We start from the raw sequence: 24,231 nt of genomic DNA on the forward strand, positions 1-24,231 counted from the left end.
CCTGGAGCACAAGTCTTATGAGGAGCGGCTGAGGGAGCTGGGATTGTTTAGTCTGGAGAAGAGGAGGCTCAGAGGAGACCTTATTGCACTCTACCACTTCCTGAAGGGGGGTTGTGGTGAGGAGGGGGTAGGCCTCTTCTCCCTGATAAGTAATGACAGGACGAGAGGGAATGGCCACAAGTTGCACCAGGGAAGATTTAGATTAGACCTCAGGAAGCATTTCTTTTCTGAAAGAGTGGTCAGGCACTGGAATGGCCTGCCTAGGGAGGTGGTTGAGGCACCATCCCTAGCGCTGTTCAAGAAGCGTTTAGATGAGGTGCTAAAGGACTTAATTTAGTAGTTGGGTAGAGATAGTGATAGGAGGATGGTTGGACTAGATGATCTTATAGGTCCTTTCCAACCTTATGAACTTATGAACTTATGAACTTATGAACTTATGAGTTTCAGCTCAGTGAGAACACTAGAGAAATGTCTGAGCACCAGGGGACACCCTTACCCATGGGCGTGCAACCTTTAGGCTTGCCTGGGCCACACTGAGTGAAGGGGAATTATCTTGGGCTGCAAATGTGTAGATCACTCCAGAAGTAATTCCTTCGATTTTTTTTTCCAAAGGAAATTACAGTAGGTACAAAGAGTACAACTACACTGTTTGATAAAGCACATTCTCAACTCTAAAACACTATTCTTAACACGGTCACCACTGTTAGCTGTGCATTTTTGCTAGCAATGAAGAAGAGTGCCCATGCCATGCTCATAATAATGTGCACCAGTGGAGGTGACACACTGTCACTGTCACTGCAACTGAAACACACTATGCACACACAGCCTCACTGTGCTCACATACACTGTTTGGTCTCAATAAACATTCAGCGGGTATCGATGAATGTCAGTGGGTGCCATTTTTTCCACATGGAAGATGTCACATGGCAACAAAATGTAATGGAATATTGACAGGAAGGTTCAACCTCTACTGCCATAATACCAACATCTGCCTCTGACGTTGTGGGTCGACATAGCTGAACAGGAGACAAAACTTCTGGTTCAGTGGTGGTGGTTGCCATTCTCAGTGAGCTCTTAAGGTGTTTGTCAGAGATCTGTGATGAAATTTTACTCACCCTTTGCTTGATCCTTGAAAATAATCTTTCACAAATGCATGTACTGCCAAAAGTGGTGACATGTGAGGGGTGACTGTGAAGTGAGAAGAATTTCTCTTTAGCAAGATGGGGCTTATGAAAATCTGGTAAAAAGACACAGATTTTGAGTTGAATATCTGATCATAACGCTATACATCCCATTTGAAAATTCACAAATTACTTGTGACAAGTGTACAAATACACAAGTATTTATGTCAATTGAAAATTCACAAATATACAAAACAATAGATTTTTTCCACAATCTTGAAGCCTATTCTCAAATTCTTTTATCAAAACAGAAAGCACAGTTACATATTTTTCTGCTGTTCACAGGACAGAATTTAGTCAATGTATCAAAATGCATACAATTATTTGCCATAACTTGAGTTAACGCTGCACTGCGCTCTCACAGCTCTCACAGCCTTCAGCTCAGACGGTGCCAGTGTGGGCTATGGGTGCACACTCATGGCTGGGCTGGGCTGCTCAGCTGGGAATAACCACTGCCACAATGGTGTGGGGCAGGAGGCCATTGGATGGGCTGTGCTGAGCCACATGCAGCCTGTGTGAAATGCTGGTTGTCAGGATGCTGCTACAGAGCCCAGGTGCTGCAAGGGAGACCTGCAGCAGAGGACACACGTAAGATCACACAGGTAATAACTACAAAATAAGAATTATAAGAAGATGTTGTGGACTAATTCAGACTTAAGTGTGAGGCAAAATTCTTCTCACAGAATAAAACATTGCTGACTGATGTCAGAGTGCCTTTTGGTGTTCTCACTGCATGAGAGAGTGAGAAATCAGTATTTTACTAATTCATTTGTGGTTTAATAAAAGTTGTTACCCATTTAAAAAAACCCTCAAGGGCATGACCTACTAAACCACATCCTCTGTGGCAACCTGAAGCATTACCTTTGTGATAACGATCCTGTCATTGGAATGCAGGACACCACATTATTTTTAGCAGATTAGTATCCAAAATCATTCAACCACAAGCCAAAGGATTCCTTTTGAGAAAAACCATGAGTTTTATCATACATTCATTACCTTCTGTAATGTTTTATTTTGCCTTCTCTTTGCAAAATTTGGCTCTCAGTAATCAAAGGGATTCAACTTCAGAAAATAATCATTCTCTGGGCTGCATTGAAGAGTGTGAGTTGGAGGGCAATAAGGGGTTCTATCCAGAAAAAGATGCTTCCGGGACAGTCTGTCTCAATTGCATATTTAATCATGGGGGAGTTGTAGCAGAAGTCAGAGCAAAATTAGTCTGTTATAATGCATTGCAAACCCATTTTGCCAGTAAATACAGATTGAAAGTTTCAGCCAGTTTTTCCAGGGCAGGGAGCAAAGGCAGCTTTACAGGGTGCTCAGATGAAAACACTTTCTGTATGTGTAAGCAATTGCCCTGTGAGTGCATTTATGAGAGTGGGGATATGGATGCAAGAAGACTTCTTTCTAACTCCATATTTCTAAAATGGAAATAAATAATAATCCCTGCCAGCAGCCATGAGAAGAGTTGGTAAAACTGTGAGCTAATATACTTGTTTATTTAGGGTGGCACATCCCTGACAAAGCATCTCTGTGTCTTGTAAGCAAGTAGTCCTGGGAATGTGACTGCCCTGCAGGGAAGAAGAGCTGAGCATGGCATCACTTCCTATGTTTCTTCCCTCAGAAGAACCCTGGTTCATGCATTTTCCAGAAGGAATGGATTGACTGCTCCAAATATGGCTTAGGGCAAAGCCATGTCCTAATGCTGCAAATCAGGCCAGATTTGTTTTGGAAACCTGCTTTCCAGTGTGGTCTGGTTGGCATACTAATTATTTCCTTTCTTGGCAATTGCTTGCTCCAACTGTATGTCCTTTTCAAAATTCCTGACAAGATCTATGTACCACACAGGAAAGCCTGGTCTGCACACAGCCTGATACATATACACACACTATTCTATGCTGAGTTCACAGTTAGCAAGAGCATGATGGACAAAAAGTAGCTGCAAATATGGACAAGGAGTAACTGGTCATCACTGTGGCAGCTACTAGAGTGATAGTCATATTGCAGATGACCTGAGAAGACACAAAGCCAAAAAACTTCTCATAATTTCTATTTGCAAATTAAAAACCCTACCTCCTATCACTTCAGGCAGTTTGTCCTTTGTGAAGATTCTTAACTGTCATCAAAAGAAGTTACACACTGGGTTTCTTTTAGTCAAATGCTGTCATACTTAATGTCTGCTCTTCAATTTCATTAGGAAACATTTCACAGAAACCACTGTATTGCTGCCCCCATTCGAAATTAGGTTGCACCAACAGTAATGCCTCCTATTTATTTCCAAGGAAATTAAAACAAATACAAAGCACACACTAACACAATTTGATAAAGCAAATTCACAGCTACGAAACAGTATATTTCAACATAGTTGCCACCATTAGCTGTACATTTTTGCCAGTGATGAACAAGAGCCTGCATGTTACTCTTGTAAAGGTCACTGTTGCTGTCACCACTGCTGAAATGCACCACCACTGCCTCACTGTGCTTACATCCACTGTTTGGTCTCTATAAACATTCAGCAAGCAACAATGAATGTCAGTGAGTGCCATTTTTTCCACATAGAGGAATTCAAAGACACACCTTTGCTTCATACGCACTTCCATGTCAGACGCAATTGTATCAGACTGCCCAGCATCTGTCATGCAACAACAAAATGTCACAGAATATTGGCAGGAAGGTTCAGTCTCTTCTGCCATACCACCAACATTCACCTCTGACAGCGAGAGCTAACATGATAAAGTAGGAGGCATTACTTCCAGAGCAGCCTTTGTAAAATAACTCTTAAGGACAAGGCAGGCAGCTGTGCTGTCACTATATTCAGTGACAATTCTGATTCAGTGGAAATCCTGAGGGAAGCACCAGTTTTCAAACAGAAGGCAGATGCCTTCAAAGGACTAATCTTTCCTTACCTCTGTGCCTGGCTTTCTTTTCCTTTCTACATACGAGACATTTCTTCAGTTTACTTGATTTTAGTGAATTGTTCATATGATACTAGCTATAAAAAACTGAGTTTAGAGTTTTCCTTTAAATCCAGTGTGAATTCCAGTATCTCATCTGCTTCTTTTTGCTTCTAATTCAATGATGCTTATGAAACCAATTGAAATACACTCATCTACTTACTGCTCCCTGTGAGTCATAATGATGCACCTTCTGAGTTCTGTGTTAGACAAGAGGGAAGAGGAAAAAGATGAATGGAGAAAGGCAGTAGCTTATGATTCTAACTTTTGCCTCAAGAGAATAGAGTTCCAACAACTGATAGTATTATTCTGTTTCTGGATTCTTAGATAACTTTGTCTATCAGTTTGAGACCAAACACTTGAATGAAGCAGATTTCAGTCAGAAACACTTGAATAGATGATTATTGATCTTTGTAGTAATACTTCACTTAACTATATGTATATAGAAACATAGAATCACTAAGGTTGGAAAAGTCCTCCAAGATCATCCAGTCCAACCATCCACCTATCAACAATATTCCCCACTAAACCATGTCCCTCAGCACAATGTCTAAACATTTCTTGAACACCTCCAGGGACAGTGAATTCACCACCTCCCTGGGCAGCCCATTCTGGTGCCTGACCACTCTTTTGGGGGAGCAGTATTTTCTAACATCCAACTTGAATCTCCCCTGGTGCAACTTGGGGCCATTCTTTCTAGTCCTGTCATTAATTACACGGGACAAGAAATCAACCCCATCTCACCACAATCTCCCTTCAGGCAGCTGTAGAAGGTGATAAGATCTTTCCATAGCCCCCTCTGCTCCAGAATAAATAATCCCAGTTTCCTCAGTCACTTCTCATAAGTCTTGCTCTCCAGACACCTCAGCAGCTTCACTGCCATTCTCTAAACACACTCCAGGGCCTTGATGTCTTTCTTCTACTGAGAGGCCCAGAACTGAACACAGTGCTCAAGGTGTGGCCTCACCAGGGCTGAGTAAAGAGGGATGATCACTTCCCTGTTCCTGCCAGCAACACTATTTCTGATACAAGCGAGGATGCCACTGGCCTTCTTGGCCACCTGGGCACACTGCTGGCTCATGTTCAGCCAAGCATCAGCCAATAACCCAAGGTCCTTTTCCTCTACACAGTCTTCCAGCCACTCTGCTCCAATCCTGAAGCATCACCTGGGGCTGTTGCAGCCAAAGTGGAGGAACTGGCACTTGTTCGTGTTTAACTTAATCCCATTGGTCTTGGCCTTGCAATCCAGCCTGTCTAGATCCCTCTGTAGGGCCTTTCTACCCCCAGGCAGATCAAAACTTCCAGCCAGCTTGGTGTCGTCTGCAAACTTTCTGAGGGTGCACTCAATGCCCTCATCCAGGACAACAATAAAGATATTGAAGAAGACAGGCCCCAGTACTGACCCCTGGGGAGCACCACTCGTGCCTGGTCGCCTGCTTCATTCACCACCACTCTATGGGCTCAGCCCTCCAAACTGTTCCATACTCAGCCAAGCGTGTACATGTCCAAGCCATGGGCTGCCAGCTTCTGCAGAAGAATACTGTGGGAGACAGTGTCAAAGGCTTTTCTGAAGTCTAAGTAGACCACATCAGCAGCCTTTCCTTCATCCACCAGGTGGGTCATTCAATCATAGAAGTTCAGGTTGGTCAAGCAGGACCTGCCCTTCACGAACCCATGCTGGCTTGGCCTGATCCCCCAGTTGTCACACACATACCATATGTTCTCCCTTCAGACAATCTCCTCCAATACCTTCCCTTGCACCAAGGTCAGGCTGACAGGCCTGTAGTTCCCCAGATCCTTCTTACAACCCTTCTTGTAGATGGGAGTCACATTGGCAAGCCTCCAATACTGCGAGACCTCTCTAACTGACCAGGAACTCTGACAGATGAAGGAAAGGGTGTATCCCATCAGGCCCCATGGGACTTGTGGTAGTCCAGGTAGAGTAGCAGATCTTTAACAGTTTCCACCTGAATCATGGGGGGTTTATTCTTCTCCCATCTGAGTCTTCCAGCTTAGGGTAGAGCACTTCTGCCAGCTGTTGTAGAACACCTCATCTGTCTCTTCATCCTGGTTAGGCGGCCTCTAACAGACCCCTCCACCAAGAAATATATAAGTATTTTATTCCGTACCATATGCTAGCACAGAATAAAATATCACCTGACATGGTAGAAAATCCCTCAGAAGAAGAAAAAATGTAAACTGAGGAAGGAGGTTTTACAAAGTGCTCAGTCTAGGATGAAGCCTACTGCTTCCCTCTCTTGTACCTGTACAGGAAACGAAAAGCTGGTGCTGTGCAGCCTTAGATTAACCAAGATTGATACCAATTGTGAGGCAGCAATTCCTCAAGTGGTTGTGCTTCTCAGAAGCAGCTTGATCCCCTCTTGCCTACTTATAACAATTTCTTTAGATTTATACAGGAGGAAGAACATGAAATGGAGCCATTATTTCTCCTTCATTGTAGTGTTTGTCTTTGCTCTTTGGTTTATTAGGTGATTATTTGTAGCATGATCCAAAATAAAGTTTATTTCCCTAAGTATCAAAGCAAAATGCAGGAGAGACTGAAGCCTCTGTCATTCTATTGACTATTTCAATGCAGGAATGTTTGCAAACCAGGATAGCTGGTCATAGCAACTGTGAAGAAAGAGCAGTGCACAGAGGAGTATGCACATTAATCTCAGGTTTTTCATCAGTTCAAGCAACCCTAATTTTTTTTCACCACAGAATGGGGTGCAAGATCTTGGCTTTTTCTTTTACAAAGAAAGTAAAGGAGTTTATAGGATGGGATGGATAGCTGAGGAAAGAGCCCAATGAAGCTGGACTTGCAGTATGTGCACACGTGGGGTGATAGAGGGACTGAGGGGTGGTTACAGCACATGCTGGGGTCATGCATCCTGCAGTGGGTCCATGACCCTCTGTCCTCCAGCCCTACCCATTCACCTGTGCCTCGAAGCAGCCCTGAAATGAGGTGGCAACCAGGGGACCCACTTAATGACAGCCCAAAGCCAGGGCATATCTTTTGAAGAGAAAGGCAATTTCAAAATAGATGTAATGTGGGTTCATATAATGCATTATAGTGCATACAGCTTAATGCAGGTACAGACATAAAAAATACCTACTAAAATCAAAATCTTTTAGTACATAACAAGGTTTTATTCTGTCCTGACAGTAAAATCTGCTATTCTACAAGGAAATCTTTGAATATGCTTCTCTGTTTCCAAGAGCCCCATCATTAATATTACTTCTTTATCTGCAAAGTGAGCTCATGACTCTGCATAATCACTCTCCCTCCTCTGTGAAACTGAAAGCAGCCAGCACTGCACATGCCATTACTCCTGAAGGGAAGATGCCAGAGCTGCATCCTAATGAGGGGAGTTGCTGTTTTGTCTCTAATGGATCTGGCTCTCTGGTTTCTGAACCTTAATAAGTTACTGCACATCAGCTGAAGGAAGTGACTGCCTAGATGCTCATTCTGTTCCCAGCAAGTGTCAGAGAAAATATTTTTTTCTTTTATTAACTTAGTGTGAAGCCTGAGCTGACACATTTTGCATCACGTTTGCAGCAAGAACCTCCAATCAATTACCAAGAACTCATTAAACTGCAAGTGAAATAATCTTGTATCTTAGCGAGGAGCTGAGCTTAGGCTTAACTGCAACACCACCTCTTGTAACTTTCCTTGGACAGCTTGATTAATGGGAAAGAGGAAAGTTCATCTACCTTCTGTTCCTTAAAAATGCATGATACATGAACTCCAGGCTAATTACATAGGCATGCTGTCTGAAGAAGGGAGGATGGCTCTGTAAGTGAATAACTAATCCGCATGCAGGTCATTTTGTACATTTTGACTATTAAATAGCACTGGGATTTTCTGATATCAGCCCTTTCTTCCATCAGTGCAGATACAGCAGTAATTTAGGATTGAGGCTTTCCTCAAATTACTGGCTGCCACTTCACCTTGCTTGAGCTTGTTTATTTACACAGAAAGTGGGGAAAGTAGTGCTTGTCTCACACACAAGGCTGTAAGTAGAATCTACAAAGAGCACTGAGAGCCTTGGTTAACAAGACAATATCAACTATAACATAAATTATTACAGAGCTCACATTAGTTGGGGATTTTTTTTTAGACTCAACCTGTTGTGGCCAACGAGGATCAATCTTTCCATAGAGACACTAAGATATTTTTCTTTTGGAGACAGAAATACTGATTTGCTATGTGCAAAATTAAATCTTTCTTTCATCGTCTCTGTCATAACCAAACAGACAAAAAAAGTACATCTGCAAATTAATCAAGTAAGGGAAGACAATTTTTCTTACTTTTCTTTTCCTGGGGAATAAATATGATTTAGAAAGGGCTACTGGATGGACTTGCAAAGCATAAGAAGAAAAGGTGAGAGTGTTTTATTTAGAAGCGTTGGATGCATTGTTCTTCTAGTAAAGTAAAAATGAAATATCTTATATGTCTTATGGTGAAGTTCTAGAAACCCAGGTGATATCCACGTTCAGGTGACAACTTTCACTGCATGACTCATTGTCTGAAGCTGTGTTTGTTTCTTGGAATGGATGCCAGATGCAAGCACTCTTTTCCACACTCTTAGGAGATGTAATTCCACATGTTCTGGATGGGGGTGTGAAAGCTTACAGTCTGCTGAGAGCATTTCTGTGTTTGCTTGGGAGCCTATGTTTAGCCTACATGTTCAGGAAACCAAGATTACAAGGTAGATGTACAATAAAAATAGATGTGAAGTAGGCTTTACAGATACAGAAGGTAGGCTATCTTTGTTACTTCATTCCAAATTCTCTTTGTAGTTAGATGTTCAAAATCCAGCTCCTAAAAAAATTGCCATCTAATCCTCAACATCTTTGAAGTCTACAGGTATTTATGTTTCCAGTGTAAAAATTACCCAATGTTTGAAGTTTTACCCTGTATGTTTTGTCAGCTACTCAAGCTCAGCGACTATTTCACATTCAGCCACACAGTGATCTGTAAAGTGGTGTTTCTCAGCCTGAGACTCAACCTGGTAAGAATTTATATTGTAATGACTATATAGGTGGCTCCCAAATGTACGACTAGAGAGTGTGTTGCCAAATACTACTTTTCTTCCTCTTGTGTGAACATCTGTTCAAAAGTTATTATTCAAGTTGAAAGAATTTGGGTTCTATCTCTTCTGCTGATGAAGGCAGTTGGAAGGGGCAAGCCTAAATCCAGATTTTCTATGTGCACAGCTGTGCATGTTGTATTGGAAGTTGTGGGTTTATCAGAGCAGTGGGAGCAATAGAAAGAAATTACAGACAAGGAATGGCTTATTGATTATTCAGGCACCTGGAAGGAGGCCTGGCTTCTGTTTGTGCTCTGATCAGAAACTGCCCTCCTTGACTATAGAGTTCTGAAGGCACTGCAGTTATCGTCAGGAATTAAACCCTAGGTCTCTATTGTTAGGATGATGTTTTATCTGGCAAAGCCATGGTGCCAAGAGACACAGGCTTCTCCTGGGTAACAGCAAGACCTTTGACTAATATTCATATCAGGCTGGGACATAATGTTTTCTATGCAGAACAGGAATTTCAGGTTATGTGATTTAAAGCTAATCTCTGCATAAATGTCGGAGCAGAAGAATTTGGTGACCTAACCAGTGCCAGTCAGCCACCAGCTGCCTGGGCTCCCACGGGAAGACAGTCAGCCCCACTGCCCAAATTCCACCTCACAGTGGGATTAGGGGCGCTTCTGCCTGCAGGACTATGAGAGCCATTGTACTGAGACGTGTATTTCAGATGTGTAATATTTGTTTGAGAATATTTAGAGAAGAAACCAAAGGTGGAGCAAAGAGAGGGATCAAAGTTGTTTGAAAGGGAGCAAGTATGGAAAAAAGAAGAAGGCAGGAGGTAAAAAGCTCTGGTCCTGTGCAAAGAAGTTACTGCTTGGTACACTTGTCTGGCCATGCCCTGCATCTAATCCCCACCCTCTGCCCTAAGTTGTTACTAAGCTCTGTTTTCAACTCATTTCCCAGCTGCAGAGATCTCTGTTACGTGTGCTTGTCTGGACCTGACTGCTGCTGCTGCAGGGGTACAGGGCTCTCCAAATCCTGTGTGGAGGCGTGGCTAGATCATGGAGAAAGCAAGAGCTCTGAGAGTTGGGACCATATTGGCTACAGGAGAGACTGTGGGGTCTGGGATTTGGCTACTGGAGTGGCCTTTGATCTGAACCAGCTCCTGGAGGAACCCCATTTGCATGTGTGCGTCTGAACAGGGGTGCAGGGCCAGCTACTGAACAGATAGAGTGTGCAAGGATAGTTGCAGGTATGTGTGTGTGTATGTGAGTGCAGAGTACCAGCAACTGAGGTGGGGCTGCATGGGAGTACCATGTCCAGGTGTCAACAACTGGGGACACTGGGATGCAAGGGAACCTGTGGACATAAGCATATATATTATGCACATATTTTTTCACTGTCTGATTTTCAACCTGATTAGTAAGAGAGGAGGACAGGATGAGTCTATTTCTGCTCTATTTGCTTAGTGTTTCTGTCTGTGTTACAATACACATACACAGGCACCTGAACGCCTACCTGTGTGACCTGGTGTAGGGAACTTGCTTTGGCATGGGGTTGGACTTGATGATCTCTTGAGGTCCCTTCCAACCCCTATGATTTTATGATTCTATGACTGTATGATTTATCTAGGTATATATGTAAACATGTATACATGTACTGAATGTATGCGTGTGTCTGTGCCTATTGGGAGCACATATTCAGCCTCACTACCGGCTGGATCTGGAGAGATGAGATTATTGGAGCCTTGACTCCACTGGGCTACTGGATCTGACAAATCCTAGCAGGTACAGTCCAAAATATGTTATAAATTTCAGCACCTATGATGGAGAATTAATGCCTTTCAGGAGAAGAATAATGAAGATATCAGCATCTCCTTTCCAGTCATGGTTGCCTCCTGAAGAAGTCTATGAAGCCAGGACAAGCTGAAAGACTTCATTAATACCCTGAACATGGTATCTGAATTTCAGAAGGAGTAGAGTTTTTTAAGGCCTGCCCTTGGAAAAGGAAGGAAGGAAGGAAGAAAAGGGAAGGGAAGGGAAGGGAAGGGAAGGGAAGGGAAGGGAAGGGAAGGGAAGGGAAGGGAAGGGAAGGGAAGGGAAGGGAAGGGAAGGGAAGGGAAGGGAAGGGAAGGGAAGGGAAGGGAAGGGAAGGGAAGGGAAGGGAAGGGAAGGGAAGGGAAGGGAAGGGAAGGGAAGGGAAGGGAAGGGAAGGGGGAATCAAATGAAGTGCAATTAGAAATTATACTTCAAGCATTTATTAATTTTATGACAGAAGCAGGAGCTTCATTTCAAGTTACCAGCAAAAACTATGGGCACAATTTAATAATTATTGAGGTAAAAGAGAAGCAGCAGCTCATAGCATCTTGGAAAACATTTTTTTTTTAAACCCTGGTCTATGTCTGTGATGATTTTTTGGTTATTAATGCAAGCTCTGGAATAGAAGTTTATTTGAATGTTTACACAAAAGATTATGATAGAGAAAGGAGGACAGAAAATGTTTTAACAAAATGAACCTTAGGACTGAAGATTTTCATACAAATGCATGTATCATTTTCTATTAATTCAGACAGTTTTTATGACTTCATGTCATGGTTTTGTGGTTTTTGTTGTGTTGTTGATATTCCACATCATGACATCATGTGGTGTGTTGGGAGTTGAAGACCAAGAGCATTAGCCACAAAACCAAGCCAAAAAACCACAAAACCATGACACTTCAGTAATATGATTTAACTAAAGGTAAAATAATTTAAATATCTATTTACCAGCCTTATATTTACAATGCCTAGCTGTGTTGTGAACCCTTCATCAAGTAGCATTTCTTGCTATTTAATGGACAAAAATTCACCCTGAATGTCTTAGATCAAGTAAACAAAATTCTAGGAACTAATTTGCTAGAGATGGGCAAAAAATGAGTGAGATTCTGCCTTGAGAAAATCAAAGGAGTGAAAAAAGCAGACTGCACCCTAGGTTTGGTTTATCTCACACTGCAACCACAGAGATTCAGATAAAAGGTTCCAAGGTCACAGCATCTCCTATGGTGACTGCATGTGGATTGGAGATAAAAAGCCTGGATCTGTTTTCTGCTCAGAGTCCCCTAGCTGGGTCCTTCACAGGCACACCAAGTACACAAAAAGATATAAAGGTGTCATTTAGATTTGTGCTCAGCATTTTCTTTATATATATTTTTTTTTTGACCTCCATTTAAGTTTAATCCCATCTCTGTCAAACTTTCCTATGATGAATAAATCTATCATCTTACTCCATATCAGAATTTATATAGGTACAAAGCCAACTTATAATCAGAGATACCAAAGGATGCACTTGAAAACTATACCCAGCCCTTGGTAAGTGCAAGAATGATACGTATCCTCTCAGCATATGAATTATTTATTTACAATGTCGATGCTTGAGAAAATTAGAAATCAGTATCCATCAGAAGTGCATACGTGACATAGTGTGATAAATGAGTGTTCTGAAGCGCTTTGCTTTCATAAAGAATTCTTATAAATCTTAATGAAACATTGGGACGATGAAGCCTGTGGCATTTGGTTTAATAAATGTCCTGTAACCAAGAATTGCTGGGGCTTTCATTGCCATCTAGTGATGTGTCAGTGGAATAACAACAGCAGCTGTTTTCTAGCATAGTCGTTGTGAAACAATAAAAATTCTCCTAGTGTACATTTTTTCATATGAATAACTCTTCATTGTATTAATTTATTTACTTGAACTTTGAAACACAGACAATTCTGATGGGAGAGCGGGGTAGTAATACAGCAGGCTGAAACAATGTCAACTCCATGTGGGAGGAAATGCAAAAGTAAATTGAAACCACTGAACTTGTGATGTGTGAAGTATCTACAGTGTAAAGTAGTGGTATATGTGATTGGTGGCCTGTTAGCAGCCCTCCAGGAGCCTTTGTCCTGCTGTTCTGGCCCTGCATCTTTACTGGGCTACTTATTTTTCTCCCCTTTCCCCCCTGTAGCACGTAAACTGTTCTGTCATTAGAGACAAGAGGGTTACATTGTTTAAAATATAGCTGAAGGAAAAAGTCATCGGAGCCAAAAGTAAAAGTTCCCTATCCACATTCATCCCCGAATAACCCTGAGGTTACAGCCTTTGCACCTGTGATATTTTTAAAGTATATAATGGCCAATGTTTCTGTATACATCTCCCTCTAAGTGTCTCTCTGAATTCTGGTGTGCATTTCTGAAAACTCTTTATTTTGGAATGGAAAATTAAATTCATTTCAACATTTTTTTGCAGGATATAAAAGTACTTTATCAGTCAGTTCTGACCGTTGTGTTGCAGTGTCTGGATGTAAACCAGATCTTTTAACATGAAATACATATAATTGTTTCAGAGTCTTATCTTCAGACCTTAATTTGATATAAATAATCCTTCACTAGCTGATAATGAAACACATACAAGGAGCAAGTTTCTCTCCCAGCAGTGCACACAGTCCAAATCCAGAGGGCAACTGCACGCAAGTGTGATTACCAAGCATGTGGAAAAGCTGATATTTGGAAGATGGGTAAAAAATGCTGTATGGTGTTGCTGGTGACATAGATTTTGTCTGCTCCTGCAGGTATCAGAAGAGATAGACCCCAAAGCCTGGGAGCTGAGCCATGGTAAGCTGCCCCAGCATGTTCCTGTGGCTGCTTGAGTGCCTGGCTTCTGCAGGACAGGGAGCAGTACTGAGGATATTGGAATGCCTTCAGGTACACACACACTTTATAGAATTCGTATAAACCATACAGTTTAGGATGCTGGGCAAAAAGCATATTTTTATTTATGCTGCATTTCATCCCAGTTGCACAAATGTGACTGTAAAGAGGAAATCATTTCATAAATACTGCATAGGAGTGAGGACTCCTTAACATAGTAAATGTGCTGGAAATGTCAACATCAGCAGTCCCCACAGATCATCCAAGCCTTACTGATAGGTAAGGGTCATGGTACTGGAGAGTGCAAACTGTGAGAACAGGTGTTTACCCAATATCTGTGTGTCTTTCACCTACCAGAAACCATGAGAGAAGCAGAGCTGCAGTGTAAGTTGATGCTCAGCATTAACACAAGGCAAGTTTGTGTTAATTATTTTTGTACAAATGTGCACTAAAGTGACAAACACTGCACATCACCATTCACGTTCTGCCTTTGCAGAGAGCACCTCTGACAGGTGTGTGTGTTGTGATTTAGAATAATTATTCATGTTTTCGACCTAAATTTCATCTGCAGCATCACATGCTAAATGTAGCTGACTATTAGATAAACTGGGACTCAAAGTCCCAAAGCAAAGGAGAAGCATTTCAGATTGTTCAGCAAATCTCCCCTGTGACAACCAAACAAAAAAAAGCTCATCTGATGACTTTCTATTTCAAGCACCCAAGACAATAACTGTGACTCAAAAAAGCCTCTTTTCTCTCTGATGTGAGGGGACTGTATTCCATTCTCTCATATGTGGTCTTTCTCATTGCAGCATGTGATGACTGTGAAGGCCAAGTGGAAACTGAAACAAAATTTGGTGCTTCTATTGCACAGCCTTGAAGCCATGCAGCTGGCAGCAATATGGAGATCGGATGGCTCCAGTCCCTTATCAGTGTCAGATGGTCTGTCTTGGCCTTTAAGCTAGCCAGAATCTAGGTCAGTTTCAAAGGCTGACTTGTCCTTCACAATTCTTCAAGAGGATTCAAGAGGAGGAGGAGGGGCTAAGGGGAGAATCTATCAAAAAATATGATCAACAGTAAGCTGTACTTGCACTTATGATAGATAGTATCTTCAGGATCTGTCACAGCAAATGACTCCAAAGAGGATCATGCTTACTGCCAGGTACAAGAGAACTGTTAGCATTTTTGAAGAAGGGGCTTGGGGGATTTCTTGGAGCTGTGGTTGGGGAACATGTGCCTTTCCTGCTCTGCTGACCTCCCTACCACTGCCAGCTCCCCATGGGGAATTTCATCTCTTGTTGCAGCAGAGGGTGCAGAATTGTTTTCTCTCCAGCCCTCTATGTCAAGGGAGCCTGTTCCCTTATTCCACTGTGGCCCAGAGTGCTCCATTCACAGCTTATTCACTTCCTTTGTGGTCAGAGAAAGCAGCTGGAAAGAACAGACTGTGAAAACCAGAGCATGAGGATAGTTGTGGGAACTGTGATACCATGGTAACATCCGTTTCCCTGGAGTTCAGCACTGTGATGGCATGGTACCATCCCTGTGTTGCCTTTCTGTACTTCAAGGTGTGCCCAGTACACATATTTATACAAATATGTCATAATAGAGAGGACAGCAAATGTGACTTGCTCAACTGACAGTCTCTAAGAAGGGTTAGCATAAGCACTGAGGGCAGCTCCATTTAATCTGCAGGGCTCCTGAATACTCATAGATACCTGCAACATGCTTCAGATGAGATTGGACATTTCAGAGAATGTGCATGCAGCTGGGGGGTGTAACTGTCCTTTCATCTGCATGACTCGGTAGTAGACTTGGTCTGTGAATCAGTATTTCACCAGGATTAGCATCTGGCAAATCTCAGGAATTTACCCAGTGCAGTTAAGCTTTCTAATTAAATTTCAATGTACCACAACCAATCACAGCAGCCAAGCTAGGCCTTGCATCACTTGATATAAGATAGATTTTTTTTCAATGGTTGATGAAGAAGTCAACATTTCAAAAGTGATTTTAGAAGGAAACTCATTAAGCTCGACCATATTGAGTTTGATTGCTTTCTGAAATGACTGGCACATCAAGCAAGCAAGCTTTTGTGAGCTCATTGCTTGGGATGAATTAGATTTCATTATTCTGCTTCTTGCTCCATTTTTGAAATACCTGATACTGATGAGGTCTGTATTCAGAAGATGACCATAGTTCTGCTGGTACAAATGTTCATGTAATCCAGTAGCATTCAATGATACTGGCCAGAAATTAATTTCTAGGAAAGACAATAAGAGCAAGACAATCAAATGCAATGTGTTCCTGAAGTACTCTTTGACCTCTATCAAAATTTAGAGACTTTCTATATTCCCAATATTTTTTCAACACTCAGTGGATTTGTCCTCTGGAATTTGTTGAGCCTTCCCTTGAACCAAGACAAACTTTTAACATTCCTGTCCCTAAGCAAAGAGGATTACAGCTTATCTACATGATGTGAGAAGAAGAAAACAGCATTTTTCATTTGTTTTGAACTTGCCTCTTCAAAGCTTTGTTGACATTGTCTAGCTGCTATGGCAGGGAGAGTGAGCAATCAAGCCCTAGTCCCCTTCTCATGCTGTTCATGACTGAACAGACCCTTGACCTACTGTGATCAAAATTTCTACTCAGTTTCCATCACCTCTGAATCTTGTCTGCGTTCAGTCTCTACTCTTTGCAGTAGCGTTCCATGTCTACTTGACATAGATGGTTTCTAATCCTGGCTGCACTTCAATCTCAGAATCCCCTCTGTGCTTTTTTGCTACCTTTCCTAACACAGATTCCTCCTTGATGGCTGTCCTTTGACCTCAAGGAGCAGAAAGAGAGCCTTCTACTGCTGTCACATCGCATTTGTCAGCCCACTGTTGCCCAGGCCCTGGTTTCCCTCTTAGCATTCAGTATGCTGAATGACTGGTTTTCAGTATTTACAGGGCCCACTACTAAATCATGAGGCACTTTCCAATCTGTGGTGTCTAAAGTCTAAAGGAACAGATATGATAAAATCTTTACACTGACTAAAACAAATTGTTTTGATTGCATCAAGTTCTGGATAATACAGTCATGTTTTCTTGAGATATAAAAACACTTCAAGCTGGTAAAAAGATGCCATTATTCTTGTGCAGGAAGAAATCTAGCAGAGGATTTAATGGGAACCTCTGCAGGAATTGCTAGTAGTCAAATGATAAGAAATCCTTTGATTATTGCCATGTGTTGAGTCAGACCTGGAATGTTTAATCAATTCTTTTTGATAATACTGAAGTCAGACACCATTTCTGTATGTAAAAATTGATGCAGCACAGGATTCTTGCTGATGGTCACAAGCAAAAGAAAGACAGATGTATTTGATATGTATCTCAAATCCTAACTGAGCAGCTGAGAGCATTCTGGACTGTAAGATACAGGAGAAGGTGAGACAGGTCTGATGACAAATCTTTAAACTAATCAGAAAAGAAATGAGGCAAGCTCTGGTGTTGCTTCAGCCAAACCTGTGACTTCTGTGTTTGATTTCTTAACATTCTGCCTGGCAAGGTTCTTGCTGTACAACAATTTGCTTCGTATTTTAATAAAGAATTGTGCAAGACAGACAATTGAATATTGTATGGTAATGGAATATAGGCAGTTTTGATGACCTACGAATACAGAGAATTCAAATTAAGTGGCTTATGAATGACAAGAAATGCCTGATATTAAATTATGGTACGGCATATGTTTTCAATCATGCACTTTTTAGTGTAACTTGTAGCAAGAAAAGGAAACTGAAAAAACAAATAGTACACTAAGACATGGATTGCTCTGCAGAATGCCAAACAAAGTTGTAACACTGGGATGGTAATAAAAGAATCTTAGCACTGGTCTATTAAAATGAAAACAAGCATGCCAGCACCTTCATCTGTTCTGCTTGGAGTTGTTCTAACTGGTAGAATATGCAATGTGCACTGCTGAGTTAACCTGTGCCACAGCTGAAGGACGGCTTCTTTGTGCTAGACATGGAGTGGGTGGGGGAAGGAAGCTGTGTCCCAGCAGCACCAGCTGTGTTTTGGTATGTGATGCAGAAGTAGGATTATTTTTGATAAAGTGGAAGGGGGATTATTGTGCATCTGACAGGAGAGGGGGCTTGCAGGAAAATTGTTTGCCATGGATTATGGGGACATAATCTTTTAATATACCCCATAAATGTTGATTTTGGAGAAGAGATAAAGCATACATTAATCTTTAGAGGGTAGAGGGTTTGTATGTATGAGTTTCCATAACAACCCAACTGATTGTGATTTTCTTATTATTGAGAAGGATGGTTCCATTTCACAATGTTTTTGTAGGTAGAGCATGGTACGTGTATCTTGGTTGCAAATAACTAATGTGGAAATGATTAATCAAGAGTACTACATCTCCTCATCTACTATATTAGTGATGTAGATGTTCTACCAGGAAGCTGTTACTTAAAATTATTCTATAATGTCTTTCATGCACACACACACACACACACACACACACACACAAATAATGTTTTGTTTTCCAGTTTAAGCCTTACAACCATCAGATAAACAAAGTTAATGAGTAAGTAATTTGACAATGGCTCATAGTTCCTAGCCTTTAAAGAAAAATTAGCTACATTTAAAGAATGAGTACTGTTATACTCCTTCACTTCTGAGAACTCGTTTATCCTCTAAAGCCTGTATGAACAAGTTTTTGATACTAAGATATGAAGAATTAGATGTCAAATCCAGCATAAGAAGGTAAAAACCCCATAGAAATTCCTTCAATTTCTTTCTTGCCAACGCTTTCTCAAATTCTCTTCCAAAGCATCAGCTGTGGAGAAACTGTGGCAGCCATGACATGAAGGTTTGAGTAAATACCAAACTGCTGGGTGCTCCATGAGTCTCACATCTGCACAGCAAAATTTGGCTTGTATTCAGTTACAATTTGATGCTGGTGATGATAGGAAGTACGTATGTATTTAGATGTTCAAAGCATATCTAAAGGCATGCAAGAAGCTCAAAGCTCAGGCTGTTTCAACTTGTCTCACTGGCAGCAGTGGCAATTGATTTAATTTTTGCAAGTGAAATCCGTGGGACTGGGATTTTGCTCTGGAATGATCTATTAGTATGTAATTATACACATGAAAATTGTAGGGAAAGTGTCTGAGGCTTAGCTATGAACTTCAGAGCAAGTAAATAAACAGAGAACAAAGCACTTGGTAAAAGCATGGCACCTACTGCAGGAATGTAATTAATGCCTGCTAGGCACAATCTACTTATCTGTATTTTGGTGCTCAGAAAATGTGAATGACATCTGTTGATCGGTAGCCTGGAGTCCTTTTCATCTTCAGCAGAGAAATCCTCCTCCTGGTGATCAAGAACAAACAACAATGAACAGATAGTGACAGAGAGTCTCCATGCTCTGTGCAAGCACTCAAGGCTGTCCAGGTCTGCAGTAGTTTCTGCAGCTCAAGCAGAACCCTTCTGGTGGTGAACAAAAAATGGCGTTTGTGGGATTGTACGGAACCATCAAAATCGTTAGGGATTAGATCGTATGGAGGGCTAGGTAATTTCTGAGATAGACATGCCGTACTCTTAGACCCCATTACTGACTTTTGGAAGAAAAAAAGGATTACCTCATTTTGCAGTCTTTGGATATATTTAATACTGGTGTTGAGAAGAGAGTGTCATTAGGAAAAATGGCCAAAACATATATGCAGCTGATTGTCAATCTTAGCATTGATGTTTTCCTCTAAAATGTTAGACCTGTCATCTTCCTTTCTTATTCCTGAACCTAATTAATCTGCAAAATTTTTCAAGTCTTCAAGTATATATATTCTATTCAAGGAATCTTCTGTGGGTATCCAAAATTTAGAAGAAAAATCTATGCTGGTAACAAATGATAGAGGCAACATTTCACTTTTCAGGGAGTTCACACTACCACGACTAAAAAGCACTGGCAGCTTGAAGCAGATCCACTTAAAAAATCACAATATATGTGACACTGATTGTCACAATGTTTTATGTGGCAGCATGAATATGACTAAAATTAATACATGAAGCAAAGCATTCAATTTCCCTCTGCACATGTATGTAGATGAGGACAGGGAAACTGCCTCTAAAAATTAATTTCTTTGGGCAACGAATAAATGAAGTGTTTAGTGAGCAGACCAGAGAGGGGCTAAAGTGTCTGCCTGACATGGGTATCACATGGTTGAGGAATAATCTGCACTAAAATTTCAAATGAAATTTATTTTCTTGAAGAGTGTAGTTTTTGTGGTAGTTCTGTTGAGGTACACAATTCACTTTTACATTTATTGCAGAAGCAATTGATTGCAACCCACATCATCTGGGTTTGTGAACCTGTCATGGTCACGTCAAGAATGTACAGGCACCTGCCAGCAGTGAGGCCCTGCTGTTTCATCAGGGCAGACTCATTCCAGCTGAGCTGCTACGTGGAATACCGAAAAACTGCAGACAGTGCACTGGGTGTTTTGGCAGTAGCTTGGTGTTAGGGGATCCATGCTGTAAGGAATTTCTGAGGTGTTTGGTTTTTTCAAGTGCATTTGTGTATGACTTGTAGTTCCTGATGTGAAATGAAATGGGTGCCACTCCAGCTGTGACGTCAGGAATTATTTGTGTTTCTCTATCTTAGAAATAGCAGCTGAAAAGAAGCCCTGTGAGCCAGCAGGACTGCACCATTAATGGCAGGAGCCACACGTCAGGAGCGGGAAGCTGTTGGGAAGGTGCAATATGGCACCTGCTCTGGCTCAGCAATGTTTAGTCATAGAAGTGCCCATGGCTCCAGCATCCAAACGTCTATCGCCTTTTTAAGCAGCAGAAATGCAGAAGTGTGGGTTTTGATCTCTGAAGGGTATCACTTCCAGTGTAGTTGAATGCCTCTAAATCAGGAGACAAGGAGACAGCCAAAGCCATCACCTGGATCTGTGTGGGGGAGGAACGATGTGAAGTGGGAGAGGGCACTGCCAGGTATCCTGATAGCAGAGGGGCTGCACACATGCACGTAACCCAGCAGGACCTGGTGAGGAAGCTCAGCTGCAAGGCTGTTTCCCTGACTTCCACATCATTTTGGCTTTGTGGTGTGTTTATGGCTGTGTGCAGGCTCCTCCGCAGCTGGCTAAATCAAAACACTGCAGAAAAATGACCCTTGAAGATACAGCTGGAAGTAGTAGGGCCTGAAACAAGTGTACATTAAAACATTAAAGGATGTAAAGAGAAACAAAATAATTCATTTAAGGACAGAAAATGCACAGAGTAACTGAAGTAAACCCACCGGATTATACTTGCGTTCTGAGCCCTAGGCAAAAGCAAGATTAACTTTATTGAGGTCAATAAATAAACCTCCCCTTCAGAAGCAAATTATTTAATTTAGCTCTGTGGTGAGACAGGACCATCTGCAATGCCCACCCATTGCTAGAGTGGTTCTATAAATAACTACAACTGTTACATTAAAACAGAAGAGGATTAAAGCTTCCTTGCAGAGATAAAATAAGAGGTCTTTGCTGCATGTGAGCGATGTGAGTGGTTGCTTGATGAATGAAGGCCATCACAAAAACCTTCCTGGAGCACAGTGTGACACTCATCTTTCCATTTGGAGCTAATATTTCCAGATCAGGAATGAACCAGAAAATCCAGAAGAAAAAAAAAAATATATATATATATTCATATTCTATATATATATATATACACAAGAGCAAAAGTGCAATTGAAAACCAAATTATCTTACAGGTTGAAAATTGGGTGGTCAAAACAGTTCAGGACACGTGAAGTAACTGTCTTAAACTCTTTTCATGTCCCTCTATTTTTCTTCAATATATGTTTTGTTGAAGTAGGTCCCCTGTCAAATGTAAATGAGGAATATACTGCAAATAAGTTTTCTTTCAAATATACTAGACGATTCAGTGTCAACACTGCTTTATTTAATTGCTTTAATATTAGCAGCTTCAAGGCATGCAGTATCAGAATAGCTTCTGCTTTTTTCCTAATGAGTCTCTCAGTCTCTAATTGAAATCTTACTATGCATGGCAAAGGGAAAGAGACAGAATTTAGTCCTTAATACTGAATTGATATCCATGAAGATTAGAAAGCGAAAGTGAAAGATGGAGAAAAGTGTATCAGTGGCGAAATGAGTTGGTATGTTATACATAGGCTGCTATCCATCACTGCCCATACTGCTCTCTGATGGGGATTAGGAGCTACTGAAAAGGAAGTGTCTTTTATTCCACTTCAGGGATCAACATTAAGGAAAACTTTGGAGTAATTCCTCGTTTAGGATAAAACTAGACACAAACTTCAGTAGCTGTGAGGAAAAGTAATTTACACTCAAAACCAGGGCGACCTCACTTCTTCTGATTGCCAGCAGCACCCCTAGGTCTGCGTTGTCCTCTGGGAAAGCAGCCAGCAAAGTTCAGAGCTGCTTCTGGACACGTGCTATTGGCTGCATAATATGAGCACTCCTATGGCACTGCAGATGTCCCAACCCCCACCTTTGTTTCGCTGGTACAGAGATAGACTCAAAGACCAGAAGGGGCCAGAGACATACTGAACGTTTTAATTACTGATCAGCAGGAACTTCTCTGTTAAAGTGGGAAATGACTCCTGATCTTTTTCATAGCAAAATATGTACCGGAATTTTCTTTCTTGCCTCTTTACAGCAAGATTTAGGGAGCTGTCATGATAAATTTCTGGCATAGAAAATTAATTTTCTGCCTCAGAAATAGTCATGAAAAGGCAAATAAAAGTAATGTAATACATAATAGAAGCAGAGAAGGCTTAGACATGTGCCTCACTTTAATATTTGTATGCCTGGAATAGCTCATGGTGAGAAAGAAGGCTCTTCAGAAGGATGCAGACTATTGCAGGACTTTTTGATGAAATTTAAATTATTATTTATTGAATTGAAAATAAATGCTGTAAATTGAATGATGTAGGACTTCTTCACTATTATGTGTCTATTATGGTCAGTGTTGGATAAAAGAGTTCCCAGCTGATGGATAATAAGTGAAACTTTGTGACCCAAAAACATAAATAAGATGCACAGTAACATTAATAATGTTTTTGGGACTTAAAAAAATGGTAAGGCTGAATTTGAATGAAGTATTTAGCAACACCACAAAAATCCTTGAAATAAATAATTTTATGAACATAAAGATAAGCAGTCTGCTTATCTAAAGTGCACTTTGGTCACCACCCAAATGGCATTTCAAAGAATACTGAAAATAATGAACCTTTTATTGAGTAAAGAAATCAATGTGAGATGCCATTTATTTTAAAGAGCAGAGCATGGAAATACTCTCATTCCATGGTATTGAAATTGCAGTCCTGAAGGCTGAGGTACCACTCTTTGGCCCTGAGAACAAGTGTCATAATGCTGCTCAAATCCACACAGCCGAGCAGTTGTCCCTTTCCTTTCCATACTCAAGGTGCTTTCATTATAAATCTCCTTCAGAACAGTTCCTGGCCCATGTTAGTCTCGGGCACAGCACTCAGAATGGATCACATTTGCTCCCAGGAACACTGAGAAATTAGACCATGTGGATGACCACGAACAGACCCGATTGGTTTAGTGTATATGGGCTCCTCTATGCATTATTCAGAAATCCATTCCTTGAGCCACCTGGATCTGAGTCTGGTTCATATTTTATACATAGGGCAAATGTCACCTTAATTCAGGGAAAGAACAGAAACATTATTTTTATATTCTTGTTGAACAGTTATTTGGGCCTTCTACAGGACTAATAAGTAGTACCCTATTTCTGACTGGAACTCTTACCGTGATAATTAGAAATTCTTTTCAGTGCTGTTTTAAGCAATTTCCATCCTCCTTTGCCCCCTACCTTGTTTCTGTCCCATCAACTAGAACAGGACCATTTCATTTGGCACAGCTGAGAGGACAGAGGTTTCTGTAAATTAAACAGAGTAGAACAAGAGAGGGGAAATTCTATCAGTTACTGTCAGGTCTCTGAGATGTGCAGCTGAATGTCAAATCAACTGTATGCCTGGCTGCATTTTAATCTGCTGTGGGAGCGGTCAATAGGAAGAAGAGGCCTTTAATCTTTTTTCCATACCACTTTGCAGCAAAGCTTTGTGGAGGAAATTAACAGCCACATTTTGACTCATAAATGGAATTGTTGATGAAGCTTTGGTTTATATACAGACCGGTTTTTATTCCATGCTGATAAAACTCTCACTGGGAGGAAGCTTGAGTTTAGTGTCCTGCCTGCATCACACCAGTGCACACAGAAAGGTTTCCATTCCCAGTAGGTGACCCAAAAACTCGCTATGGAATCATTAAAATTTCATGCTCTGAAAGTGATTATATACCTTCTATTAGAATAACTTATCTGTACTCAGAGTTTACCCAGTCTTCAAGGAAGAAAAGTG

This window comes from Cyrtonyx montezumae, unplaced genomic scaffold (assembly GCF_038088225.1).
Source record: "Cyrtonyx montezumae isolate F1298 unplaced genomic scaffold, pur_monq_1.0 scaffold_3, whole genome shotgun sequence".
NCBI lineage: Eukaryota > Metazoa > Chordata > Aves > Galliformes > Odontophoridae > Cyrtonyx > Cyrtonyx montezumae.